General features: G+C 37.0%; 2 protein-coding genes and 1 pseudogene across 5 annotated transcripts in view; 1 reads left to right on the top strand and 2 right to left on the bottom strand.

Annotated features, from left to right (window-relative positions):
- LOC141522389 (zinc finger protein DPF3-like) overlaps window positions 1–14,874 on the bottom strand; it is a 547,867-nt gene that overhangs the window by 103,971 nt on the left and 429,022 nt on the right. The window lies entirely within an intron of this gene.
- Window positions 1–14,874, bottom strand: part of LOC141522388 (zinc finger protein DPF3) — a 317,782-nt gene that overhangs the window by 227,587 nt on the left and 75,321 nt on the right. The window lies entirely within an intron of this gene.
- LOC141520499 (small ribosomal subunit protein uS15m-like) lies at window positions 6,196–14,676 on the top strand (annotated as a pseudogene).

Here is a 14,874-nt window from a genome sequence, read left to right as displayed (position 1 = left end):
TGATTCTTTGACCTGCTTCTAAAGGTACATAACATATGTGCTTTTCCCCATACAAACAAGTGACATACCAAAAAATAAAATCAAACCCTACAGAAAAACTCTGTACAGACCTCTGTATGATCAGCAGAGTCCCTACACATAGAGATGAATAGAGATATGTCAATTGGGGGGACAGGAGGTGAAGGGAAGGAAAGGAAAGCAGGTCCACAACCAACTACCTAGGACTGAATACAGTGGGAGTATCTCTGGCAAACCCAAAAGCAAGCTAATAAAAGAGCAAGGGTAGAGAATGTATTAGAACAAGGTTTGCAATAGAGAGGGAAAGCATTAGAATGAGGCCTTGTTGTCTCTCTTTCCTCCAATGCAATATCCTCTAAGCAGGAGGACCTACCAATATCTACTTGGACATGGACAAAATCTGCTTAAGGTAGCTATTCTCTTGTCGAACTACCCTACTTGTTATTAAAGAGTCTCCCCATGTTGCTCTGCTTCATCTGAGGGATCAGTTTCTTCATCTGTAAAATGAAGAAGTTGGAATTAGGATTCCTAACCTGAAGTCTGTAACCACTGGCCAGACCAGAAGCATTCTTCTAGCTTCTAGATTATTCAGAGTTAGCAGTTTCTTCAAAATTTAGTCTTAGAGGCAATAGAGAGAGCCTTGAGTATTGAGGGAGTATTGAGTGGGGATGGAGGGGATTGACAACATTGGACATATGCTTTAGAAAAATCTCTTTAGTAACTGAATGGAGGATAGAGTGGGGAGAGACTTGAGGGAGGTAGATCCACTTGTAGTCAAGTATGTCTCTGCCTCTGGACAAACTAAGACAATTAAATAAGGCATACATTTTGAGAAGAGACTAATTTGTTGATTTGTTTTTCTTAACTATTCCTTCCTTACAAGAGAGGTTTAGGGGATAAGGCAGGGGAATTGTGAGTCTCAAATGAGGTAATGGAGTATAAGGCACTTTGTGAATCTCAAAGCACTATAAAAATATCACTTATTATTATTATTAGTAGTAGTAGTAGTAGTAGTAATAGTAGTAGTAGTAGTAGTAGTAGTAGTAGTAGTAGTAGTAGTCTACAGTCACTAGACCTCTAATGTAGAGATGATTTTATTCCCCTTGCCCTCTACTGTACTTCTGCTGAGGTGAAGCAATGTTTACATAGTAATACAGGGGTAAGCTGGTAATGTTTAGCTATCTGGCTTTCTGAGTTAGAAAAAAAAACATATGCACAAACACCCTTTTGAGTTTAATCTGCATCATTAACACTTTCTTAAATCTAGCCAATCAACAAAACAATAGATGATGCTCTGATTATCGATTCTAAGATATAAAAGCTCATACAGCATATCCTAGGGAAAGGGAAGTCATTGAGAGGTGCCAGTTATATTTTTAAAATTGCATCACAATAAAAGATTTTTAAAAGAAAGAATGGGAGACACAAAGAAATAGAGAAGAGGGTAGAAGGGAGAGGCAGGAAGGGTGCTCCATTGTGTTTGCATTTGCTCTGAAGGACTACAATAGAATTCAAACCATCAAATGAAAAATGGGAGGTAATTTCCTTTTGTTTCTCACCTATTCTCATCCTCTTCTTCCCTCTAACCCTCACAGTCTCCAACACTGGATGAAACAGAGAGCAGGAAAGTCTCAGCCCAAAATGGTACAGCAAAAATTACAATCTATAGAAGGTTATGTCAAATTCTGAACAAATGTTAATGAAACTTAGCACCCTTTATAGATTGTCTTCAGGTACTCTTAAAAGACACATCAGTATTTCCATCTTCCATATAGAAAGAGAGTGCCTACTCAAAAATCAACCAAAAAATTGAAGAATAGTAGTTAGAAGTGACCAAATACAAAGAAGAAATCTGTCATGGAGGACAAATAATTTAAAAAGCACACAAGATTCTATTTTCAAGTTATCCCATAAGAGTACCAAAAATGAAAAGGATTATTATGAACAATACCCAAAAAGCTCTCTCTTAATTTCCAACCTATCAATCAACAAATATTTTTAAGTACCTACAATGTGCCAGACCTTGGGAACACAAACAGAAAGAATATAATAATCCCTTGTGATTAGAAGGACCTTACTTTCTATTAAAGTAAACAAAAAGCATATATGCAAATACATACATTCAGACATTCATATATCTAGTAGTTTAATACAAGGTAACTTGGGAGGGAGGACATTACAGGAACGGGATCTAGGAAAGACTTCATGCAGAAGATGGTAATTGAGTTCAGTCTTCAAAGAAGAAGGGAACTCTGTGGACTAAAAGAGATAGAGATAAGAAGGGGAAGTATGTATTTCAGACATCTGAGATTGTGTAAAGGCATAGAAATAGGAGATGGAGTGTCATATAGAAGGACTAAAGAAAAGGTCAATTTGGCTGGATCACGGTGTACAAGACAGGAAATAATGTCCAATGATTCACTATGCCCACTTTCTTCTTCCTATAAAATCTTTCTACCTAGAATCTCAAGGGAAATAATTAGAAAGTGCAAATGAAGGAAGTTTAGTATTACCAGACCTCAAACTATATGATGAAGAGTAATCCTTAAAACTAATTTAAAAACCAGAAAAGCATATCATTGGGAGAAACTACACAAGCAAGAAACTTGAAGCAACTGAAAACACTAGACTAGGGTTCTCTAAATCCATTAACACAGATTCTATAAGCAGTATCTTTTTTGACAAGAACTACTGAGAAAACAGGAAAACTGTTTGAAAGAAATAGCTTAGAGGAACATTTTACACTATATGTGATAAACTCAAAACAGATATATAACCTGAATATAAAATATCACACCATATAAAAGAAAAGAGAATAAAATCAGATATTTATCACAACTATGGCTAAGGAGAGAATTCCTAATCAAACTAGGCATAAAAGAGGTTACAAAGGATGATTTTGACTATATTATTATATATCATATTATATTATATTTTGAGTATAATATATTAACATAGTAATATATTATATTATAATTATAGTAAAATGAATGAAGGAAAATTAGAAGATAAATCATAGAGCAAGAATAATATTTGCATCAAATATTATATATCCAAAATGGGTAATTAAAACAAATATATACTACTAAGAGCCATCCTTAAATACATGTATTCAAACAATATTATCAGTTTTTCAAAAGAAGACTAAAGGCAATTTACAAATGAGGAAATCAAAGCTATCCATAGTCATATGAAAAATTGCTCTAAATCATTCCTGATTAGAGAAATGCACATAAAAGCATCTCTGAAGTATTATATCACCCCTCTCAGATTGGCTAATATGACCAGAAAGGACAATGATCAATGTTGGAAGGGATGTGGGAAATCTGGGAAACTAATACATTATTGGTGGAGCTGTGAATTAATTCAACCTTTCTGTAGAGCAATTTGGAATTACACCCAAAAGGCAATAAAAATATGCATAACCTTTGATCCAGCAATACCACTACTGGATCTACATCCTGAAGAGATCAAGAAAAAGGGTAAAAACACTACTTGCACAAAAAATATTCATAGCAGCTGTGTTTGTGGTAGCAAAGAATTGGAAATTGAGTGAATGTCCATCAATTGGGGAATGGCTTAACACATTGTGGTTATATATACGTTATGGAACACTATTGTTTTATTAGAAATCAGGAGGGATGGGAATTCAGAGAAGTGTGAAAAGACTGGCATAAACTAATGTTGAGCAAGATGAGCAGAACCAGAAGAACATTGTACACTGTAACAGCAACATGGGGGTGATAATCAACCTTAATGGACTTACTCATTCCATCGGTGTAATAATCAGGGACAATTTTAGGGTATCTGTGATGGAGAACACTATCTGTATCCAAAGAAAGAACTGTGGAGTTTAAACAGAGACCAAAGACTAGTACCTTCAATTTAAAAAAAAAAAAGTTGTCTTACATACTATGTAATTTTTCTATCTCTTATATTTTATTTTTTCCTCAAGGATATGATTTTTCTCTCAACACATTCAATTTTGATCAATGTATAACATGGAAACAATATAAAGATTATCAGACTGCCTTCTGGGGAGGTGGAGGGAAGGAAGGGAGGTTGGGGGAAAATTGTAAAATTCAAAACATTACAAAAAAATAATAGGGAGAACATACTATTGTATATAATTGGAAAACAAACAAAATGTTTATATTTAAAAAAAGACTTGCAAACTATATATAACCAAGAGAAAACATGCTTTAATTCAATAATTATGAAAGAACTATAGGGAATTCTTGTTAAATTAGTGACAGAATGGTAAAGAGGCACCTAGTTTTCCCATATATACTCCAATAATGAAATAAAAAGAACACCAAATCACAGAATGAAAAGAAATCAAAAGAGAAACATTACTAAGATCATTCACCTAAGAACAAAATTTACAACAAGATAATCAGAAGCAATAACTTTGCAAGAGAGGTCCTATATTTAATCCATTGTTGATAGAGTTGTTAACTGATCCAACCATTTTGGAAAGGAATTTGGAACCATGCCCAAAGGACTATAAAACTGTACATACCCTTTGATTTGGCAATCCCACTACTAGGTCTATATCACAAAAAGATTATTTAAAAAAGAAAAGGACCCACATGTACAAAAAAAGATTTATTGCATTCTTTTAGGGTGGCAAAGAACTAGAAATTGAGAGAATGCCTACCAATTGGGGAATGGCTGAACAAGTTGTGGAATATGAATGCAATGGAATTTTTATGAGAATGACCTTGCATGTATTACGTATATCCTTCAAGAAAATATAGAAAACTCATGCAGAAAGTCTTCTACAGCAGACCATATCTTCTTTGTCATATAATTGATGGAGAAATGTGGAAAATATACAATCACATTGTGTTTATTATGTATTGATAACAAAAAAATTGATTCAGTAAAACAAAATTAACCTTAAAGCTCTACTCTAACAAGTGAGTCCCCAATGTAATGGAAGCAGGTTAAATAATATGAGGGAATTAAGCTCTGACTTTAGAAGCATAAAGACTTGACTTCACAGACTACCTAAGAGCCAACAAACTATGTGAGCCCAAGGAAGTCATTCAAACTCATTTAGCCTCAGTTTTCTCATCTGTAAAATGGGGAGTGATAATAATAGCACCTGCCCCACAGGATTATTATGAGATCAAATAAAATACCATAATTAAATGAACTCTGTAAGTCTATAAGCTAGCTAGTATTATTATATAAGATTCCTTGATATTATACAAGATTCCTGCAACCAGAAATAACTCTATTCATTGATCATTTAATAACCAATATCAAGCAAGAAATAAAAAGGAAGATATATGCTCACCAAAGTTGCTTGCCACTTTCATGAAAGAGGTCAAGTGAAAAATCTAAATTGCAAAGGAAGGTCATGTAGATGATAAGATTCACCCAACAGAATGACATTGAGTCAAGTACATCAAACCTTAAAACTCTAGAGGGCCTGCTAGGTGAAATCTTTAACTACTCAAAGGATTTTGGCTTAGTTTTACATGCAGGAAAGAAAAGATGGATAGTGGGTAAGCTAAATACAGATTTAACTAAAAGGAGGGCAGTTTTAATAATATTTGGAAAGTTATATAGTACAATTAAAAGATCTCAGGATGTTTCTTATATTCAAAACAATTTTTTTTTCACACAAGAAGTCTCCTGAGGTTGTTCTTTGGCATGGTATGGAACACCATGAATGCAAGAAACCAACACTTCAAGTGACCCTCCTAAGCAATGGAAGGATGCACAGTGGAAATTCTTGTTTGTCTTTCATTTTTGAACAGGATGAATGACATTATGGGCTAATGTTTTGACTTGTGCTTGAATTGGCTTTAAGCAAATGAGAGTTACATAAAGTCATCAGCTTCACTCTGTTAAAGAATCATCAGAACAGAGCCAAGATGGTGGCAGGAGAACAGCCTTTCTTAAGAGGTCTCTCCACAGAAAGAGCCAGTGAGGCAATTTTCCAAACCAAGGTAACCTGGAAAATAGTGGGAGGACTCTGTTCCATGGAGTTGCCCGGGGCATCATCATGCCTGAGTGAAGGAACTTTAGTCTTCTGGGAACAGCCCCAGGGCACCTGGGTCCCTGGGAGCCCGGCTCCCAGCAGCAGAAGCAGTTTCCTGACGTGCCACCCCAGAGAGAACCAAGAACAACTTGGAAGATCAGCAGGGAGACCTCTGCCAGAGCATGCATGAAGAGCAGGCCAGTATGGCCCTCCTCAGCACAGCCCTCAGCACAGCCCTCAGCACAGCCCTCAGTGCAGCCAGATCCCAGGAAAGGAAAGCAAGCCCACAGAGCTTCCCAGCAGGGAGCTACCCAGAAGCTGTTCCCTGAGCATTCAGGGAGACTGTTGAGGTCTGTCCTCTGTTCCTGGGAAAGGAATCTGGAACTTTGAACACATTCAGACCCTGGTCACAGTCTGGAGGCCCCCGTAGAGCAAGGACCTTCCTTACAGCCCCAGGGCATAGGGATGAGCTTGTGATCATTCACAGACTAGGAGAGCAGTCAGAGCCTCCCATGAGACCTTGAAGGAACTGAGGTCCTTGCAGGGGTGTCCCAATAATACACAAAAGCTCAGGAAGTACCCCAAAACCAGCACAGGCTAGGGAAATGAGCAAACAGAAAAAAAGGAAACTGACCATACTCAATTACTTTGGTCCCATGGAGGATCAAAACATACAGTCTGCGACTTCTGGCCAAGATGGCAGAGAGAAGACAGGCACAGTTCTAAAGTCTCCTGATCTTTGCCCATCTATCATATGAAAAAAACCTCTTAACAGAAATCCAACCCACAAAACCCAGAAAGAAAAGCCAGGAGAAAGAACATCTACCTCAGGATTTGTCTCCGGCAGCAGCATTGGCAGAATTCGGGCAGGTGAGTCTGTGCTCAGAGGGTGGTTCAGCCCCAGATCAGCCAGATTAGCAGCTGAAGTGGAGCCAGGAGTCTGAGGCCCCAAGAGCCAGACCTGCTGGATCAGTGGTGGGGCTAGACAGCGGGGACTTGAGTCAGCTAGGGAGCAGAGGCACTGGTGTTGGTGCTGTCCCTCTAGAGCTTGCCGACAGGGCAGGGGGAAGAGTTCCAGTGTAGGAGAGCTGCAGATACCATCCCTGGGCTCCTCTGTTCTGAGGAACTCTGAGTCTATGCCTCTATTACAGCTGAGGCCTCTTCCCAGAACAAACATTTGCAGACTAATTCTGCCTCAGGCCCACGTGTGTGAGCAGAAGAATCAGCCCAGCTGACAATCCAGAGAGGAATGACCTCAGGCTAGAGTAAAGCCCACCATTGATTGAAGGCAAAAGAATTCAATAGCTCCAACCCTTCCCTTCAAGCAAAGGGAGAAGGCCTCAATCAAGGTCACAGACACTCCAGAGAAAGCAATCAACACCTCCTATTGGCAAGGCAGAGAAATTGAACTCAGTGAGTAAAGCCTTTGCCATCCCAAGCCCCTGTGAACCAACCCCTCTCCAACTCAAGGTCTTAGCAAAATGAAGAAGGGTCAGCAGAAAGGTGGATCCATAGAAAAATTCTTGGAAGGGAAAGACCCTAACTCAGAAAGACCTGGAACCTCTGAGGAGAATACAATCTGTTCTTCAGCACAGAAAGACTTCCTTGAAGAAATAAGGAAGGAGCTTAAATATCAACTGGAAAATTTGGGAGAGACAATTAATACCATGCAACAAGAAAACAAATCCTTAGAAAATACAATTGGATAAATACAAAAGGAGAATAAATCTCTCAGATCCTCAATTGGACAATTACAAAAATGAGAATAAATCTCTCACATCATCAGTTGGACAAATACAAAATGAGAATAATTCTCTCAGATCCTCAATTGGGCAAATGCAAAAAGAAAATAATTCTCTCAAAACCTCATTTGGTCAAATGGAAAGCTCTTTCAAAAGTAGAATTGACCAATTGGAAAATGAGTTGCCAAAGGTTAATGAAGAAAACTCCTCCCTAAAAAAAAGAATGGAGTCTGCAGAAACTAATGACTCCATGAGACAGCAAGAGCCAGTAAACAAAATCAAAAAATAGAAAAAATAAAAGAAAATGTAAAATACCTCATCAACAAAACCACTGACCTTGAAAATAGATCGAGGAGGGGCAACCTGAGAATTATAGAACTTCCTGAAAACATTGAAGAGAAAAAAAGCTCGGACTTAATATTACGGAATCTAGTGATGGAAAACTGCCCAGATATCATGGAACCAGAGGGCAAACTAGTTATTGAAAGAATACATTGATCCCCTCCAGAAAAACATCCTAAAATGAAAACACCAAGGAATGTTGTGTCCAAATTTCAGAACTATCAGATAAAAGAGAAAATCCTACAAGCAGCCAGAAAGAAACAATTTAAATATCAAGGAGCCACAGTAAGGATCACGCAAGACCTGGCTGCATCAACATTAAAGGATCGAAGGGCCGGGAACCAGACATTTCGAAGAGCAAGGGAGCTGGGAATGCAGCCAAGAATCAACTATCCCACAAAGCTGACCCTTCTCTTTCAGGGAAAAAGATGGATATTTAATGAAATGGAAGATTTCCAAAAATTCCTCATGAAAAGAGCAAAGCTAAATAGAAAATTTGGACAACAAATAGGAGGTTCAAGAGACACATGAAAAGGTAAAAAAAGGGGGGGGGCAGAAAAAGGAAATAAACTGCTATCCAGTAAGTTGAAATTGGCTATATCCCAGCATGGGGGATAAAGATTCTCATAAGTCTTGAGAATTTGTAACTCTAACAGAGAGAATATACCTAGCCAGAAATAATGGACATTCATGATCTATCCATGAGACTGCTATCTAATGGGATGTAACTGGCTTTAACCCCACTTGGGAGAAAGACTCTTAACAACTCTATTAGATAGAATATACTTAGCTAGAAGTGACAGATACTCAGAATTTTCCATGACTCAGATAGAATGATCTAAAAAACAACACTACCTCCTTAAAAAGAGGGACAGGAAAGAGAAGGGAGGAGGGAGGGGATTGAATGGGGGTAAATCTCATTACACTAAGAGGTACAGAATATGTATGGTAATAGAGGGGAAGAAGGGAGCAGATGAGAAACACCTGAATCTTCTTCTCATCAGACTTGGCTTAAAGTCAACCTACACATACTCAGTTAACTTATAAAACATCTAACCTTTCAAGTATTAAAAGAGGAAAAGGGGAGGGGGTGACGGAGAAAGGGAAGGGGAGTGGGAAAAAACGGGGAACCAACAAAAGGAAGGGAATGGAAAAGGGAAAAAGGGAAAGGGGAAAGAAAGGGGAGGGGGTGATATAGGAAGGCAAACACACTGAAGGGGGTGGTATTCAGAAACAAAATACTGGGGAATATGGATAAAGGGGGGAAAGAGGGAAAATACAAACAGAGGGAAGATAGCACAGAGGGCAATAAAGAATTAGTAATCATAACCTTGAATGTGAATGGGATGAACTCTCCCTTAAAACGTAAACAAATAGCAGAGTGGATTAAAAACCAAAATCCTACAATATGCTGCTTACAAGAAACTCATCTGAAGCATAGAGATACATATAGAGTAAAGGTAAAAGGTTAGAGCAAAATATATTTTGTTTCAGCTGAAGTAAAAAAAAATCAGGGGTAAGCAGCAGCAAAAATAGATAGTGTGAAAAGAGATAAGGAAGGAAACTTTATCCTCCTAAAAGGTACCATAGACAATAAAGTTATTTCAATACTGAATATATATGCACCCAGTGGGATACCATCCAAATTCTTAGAGGAGAAGCTGAAAGAACTGCAGGAAGACATAGATAGCAAAACTCTACTAGTGGGAGATCTCAACCTCCCACTCCCAGATCTAGATAAATCGAATCATAAAATAAACAAGAAAGAAGTTAAGGAGGTAAATAGATTGTTAGAAAAATTAGATATGGTAAATTTATAGAGGAAATTGAATGGGGATAGAAAGGAATATACCTTTTTTCTCTGCAGTACATGGAACTTATACAAAAATTGACCATGTACTAGGACATAAAAATCTAATGATCAACTGCAGAAAGGCAGAAATAGTGAATACATCTTTCTCAGATCACAATGCAATAAAAGTCATATGCAATATTGGGCCAAGGAGATACAGACACAGAACAAAATTGAAACTGAATAACCACATTTTAAAAAATGAGTGGACCAAAAAACAAATTATAGAAAGAATTAACCATTTTATCCTAGATAATGATAATAAAGAAACAACATACCAAAACCTATGGGATTCATTCAAAGCAACTCTCAGGGGATATGTTATAGCTTTAAATGCTTATATGAATAAATTGGATAAAGAGGAAATGAATGAACTAAGCATGCAACTAAAAAAATTAGAGAAAGAACAAATCAAAAATCCCCAATTAAATACCAAATTAGAAATTCTAAAAATTAAAGGAGAAATCAATAAAATCAAAAGCAAAAAACTATTGAATTAATAAATAAAACCAAAAGTTGGTATTATGAAAAAACCAATAAACTTGATAAACCTCTGGTCAATTTGATTAAAAAAAAGAAAGAAAAAAACCAAATTGCTAGTATCATAAATGAAAAAGGTGAACTCACCACCAATGAGGAGGAAATTAAAGTAATAATTTGAAATTATTTTGACCAACTCTATGCCAATAAATTTGATAATCTAAATGAAATGGATGAATATTTACAAAAATATAAGTTGCCCAGGTTAAATGAAGAAGAGATTAAATACCTAAACAACCCTATCTCAGAAAAAGAAATTTGACAAGCCATCATTGAACTCCCTAAGAAAAAATCTCCAGGGCCTGATGGATTCACAAGTGAATTCTACCAAACGTTTAAGGAACAATTAGTTCCAATTCTATATAAACTCTTTGGAAAAATAGGGAAAGGTGGAACTCTGCCTAACTCTTTCTATGAAACCAATATGGTGCTGTTACCTAAACCAGGAAGAGTTAAAACAGAGAAAGAAAATTATAGACCTATCTCCCTGATGAATATAGATGCAAAAATCTTAAATACAATCTTAGCAAAAGGATTACAAAAAGTAATCACTAGGATAATACATTATGATCAAGTAGGATTTATTCCAGGAATGCTGGGTTGGTTCAATACTAGGAAAACTGTTAGTATAATCAATTATATCAACAACAAACCTATCAGAAATTATATAATTATATCAATAGATGCTGAAAAGCTTTTGACAAAATACAGCATCCATTCCTACTAAAAACACTAGAGAGTGTAGGAATAAATGGAGTGTTCCTTAGAATAATTAACAGTATCTATCTGAAACCATCAACAAGCATTATATTCAATGGGGAGAGGCTAGAGGCATTCCCAATAAGATCAGGGGTGAAACAAGGGTGCCCATTATCACCACTACTATTCAATATTGTATTAGAAATGTTAGCTTCAGCAATTAGAGAAGAAAAAGAAACTGAAGGAATTAGAATTGGGAAGGAAAAGACAAAACTCTCACTCTTTGCAGATGATATGATGGTCTACCTAGAGAATCCCAAGAAGTCCTCCAAAATACTACTGGAAACAATTAGCAATTTTAGCAAAGTTGCAGGTTATAAAATAAACCCTCATAAATCCTCAACTTTTCTATATATGTCCAGCAAGATACAGCAGGAAGAGCTAGAAAGAGGAAATCCCATTTAAAGTAACGTCAGACAATATAAAATATTTGGGAGTCTATTTGCCAAGACAGACTCAGAATCTTTTTGAAAACAATTATAAAACACTTCTGACACAAATTAAATAAGGTTTAAATAACTGGGCAAATATCAACTGCTCATAGATAGGTAGAGCTAATATAATAAAAATGACAATTCTACCAAAACTAAACTATCTGTTTAGTACCCTACCAATCAAAATTCCAAAAAATTATTTTAATGAATTAGAAAAAATTGTAAGTAAATTCATATGGAGAAATAAAAAGTCAAGAATTTCCAGAAGCTTAATGAAAAAAAAGTACAAAAGAAGGTGGCTTAGCCCTACCTGATCTAAAATTATATTATAAAGCATCAGTCATCAAAACTGTTTGGTATTGGCTAAGAAATAGAGCGGTGGACCAGTGGAATAGACTAGGTGTAAAAGCAGGAGATGATTATAGTAAGCTGCTGTTTGATAAACCCGAAGAGTCCAGCTATTGGGATAAAAACTCCTTCTTTGATGAAAACTGCTGGAATAATTGGAAGTTAGTATGGAAGAAACTTAGATTAGACCAACACCTAAAACCCTTTACCAAGATAAGATCCAAATGGTTACAGGACTTAGACATAAAAAACAATACTATAAGCAAATTAGAAGATTAAGGACTAGTTTACCTGTCAGATCTATGGAAAGGGGAGCAGTTTATGACTAAGGAAGAGTTGGAGAACATCACCAAAAACCAATTAGATGATTTCTGTTACATTAAATTAAAAAGCTTTTGCACAGATAAAACCACTGTAACCAAGATCAAAAGAAATGTAGTAAACTGAGAAACAATCTTTACAACTAGTGATTCTGACAAAGGACTCGTTTCTAAAATATACAGAAAACTGAGTCATATTTTTAAAACAAAAAGCCATTCCCCAATTAACAAATGGTCAAAGGATATGCAAAGGCAATTTACAGATAAGGAGATAAAAGCAATCCATAGCCATATGAAAAATTGCTCTAAATCATTAATTATTAGAGAAATGCAAATTAAAGCATCTATGAGGTACCACCTCACACCTCTCAGATTGGCCAATATGACCAGAAAGGATAATTATCATTGTTGGAAAGGTTGGGAAATCTGGGACACTATTACACTGTTGGTGGAGCTGTGAACTCATCAACCTTTCTGGAGAGCTATTTGGAACTATGCCCAAAGGGCAACAAAAATATGCATACCCTTTGAGCCAGAAATATCACTACTGGGTCTATATCCTGAAGAGATGATGAAAAAGGGTAAAAACATCACTTGTACAAAAATATTTATAGCAGCCCTCCTGTTTGTGGTGGCAAAGAATTGGAAATCAAGTAAATGTCCTTCAATTGGGGAATGGCTTAGCAAACTATGATATATATATATATATATATATATATATATATATATATATATATATATGTGTGTGTGTGTGTGTGTGTGTGTATGTATATGTATGTATGTATGTATATGTATGTATGTATGTATATGTTATGGAACACTATTGTTCTATTAGAAACCAGGAGGGATGAGATTTTAGGGAAGCCTGGAGGATTTTGCATGAACCGATGCTGAGTGAGATGAGCAGAACCAGAAAAACACTGTATACCCTAACAGCAATATGGGAGTGATGATCAACCTTGAAGGACTAGCTCATTCCATCAGTGCAACAATCAGGAACAATTTTGGGCTGTCTGCAAAGGAGAGTGCCATCTGTATCCAGATAAGGAGCTGTGGAGTTTGAACAGAGTTCAAGGATATTCCCTTTAATTTAGAAAAAAAACAGATATCTTATTGTCTGATCTTGTTATCTCTTAGACTTCTCTCTTCTTTAAGGATATGATTTCTCTCTCATAACACTCAACATGGAAACAAAGTAAAAACTGACAGATTGCTTTCCGTGGGGGGGGGAGTTGGGGGAGGGAAGTAAGATTGGGGGAAAATTGTAAAATTCAAATAACATCTTTAATAAAAATAAATTTAAAAGAAAAAAACATGCACTCTGAAGATGAGAAAGTTCAAGCTTCTGCATCTAAAGACTCCAAGAAATATAGAAGTTGTGTTCAGGCTATGACAGAGCTCAAAAAAGATTTTGAACATCAAGTAAGGGAGGTAGAAGAAAAATTGGGAAGAGAAATGAGAGAGATGTAGAAAAGACATGACAATGAAGTCAGCAGCTTAGTCAAGGAAATTCAAAAAAAATGCTGAAGAAAATAACATATTAAAAACCAGTTTAGAGGGCTCTCCTGTGGGGCCAGACTCCGGCCCCGGCCCCAGCCCCGGTCCAGGCCCGGCCAGGGCGGCCCCGGGGGCCCCGTGCAAGCCGAGCCCCCCGGGGAATGGCCTCCTCCTCCAGGCATCCCGAGCCTACGCAGACAAGAAAGCAGCCCAGTCCAGCCAAATGGATGATCTGCCTTCCTCCATGCTGCTGAAAGATTATCAAAATGTCCCTGGAATTGACAAGGTAGATGATGTTGTAAAAAGACTCTTGTCTCTGGAAATGGCCAACCAGAAGGAGAAAATGAAGATAAAGACAGAACAGTTGCTAAACAAGATCACAGTAAACCCAGAAGATATCACATCCCTGTAAGCTTGAGTTATAAAACTGACCGTCAAGATCCGGAACTATGAAGAACACATGCAGAAGCATCATAAGGACAAGGCTCACAAGCGATCCCTGCTTATGACCATTGACCAGAGAAAGAAGCTACTCAAAAAACTTCAACAGACCAACTTTGAGGTGTTTGAGAAGACCTGCAAAGATCTGGGCATCAAGTACACATTTCCTCCTCTGTATTACCGGCCAGAGCATCGATGATGGATGGCTAAGAAGGCTTTTTGTATTAGGATTTTCCAGGAGGCACAGAAGCTGAAGAACTTGAAGAAGCAAGAAGAAGCACTAAAATGTGAAGCAACAAAGAGACCGGAGAGTCAGGAAACTCCCATTTAATAGCCCAGGCTCCACTAATCATGTGGCACTTTATTAAATACAAAAAAAGTTAAGTTAAAATTTCGTCATCCTTATGTCCTGGCATAATATGAAGAAGGACAGAGTTGAAGACTTGAGAAAAGAGAAAGAGACTTCACCATGTATGTACCTGAAGACTCTTGTGAGGTCCATACACATGGACACAGGCATGCTGACTCCCAGGAGGCAAGAATGCAATCCAACTAGTTTTGTTTTTGCAGTGTCCAGAATGGTTGA

Source organism: Macrotis lagotis, chromosome 4 (assembly GCF_037893015.1).
Source record: "Macrotis lagotis isolate mMagLag1 chromosome 4, bilby.v1.9.chrom.fasta, whole genome shotgun sequence".
Lineage (NCBI taxonomy): Eukaryota > Metazoa > Chordata > Mammalia > Peramelemorphia > Peramelidae > Macrotis > Macrotis lagotis.
This window is presented reverse-complemented; position numbering and strand designations above follow the sequence as displayed.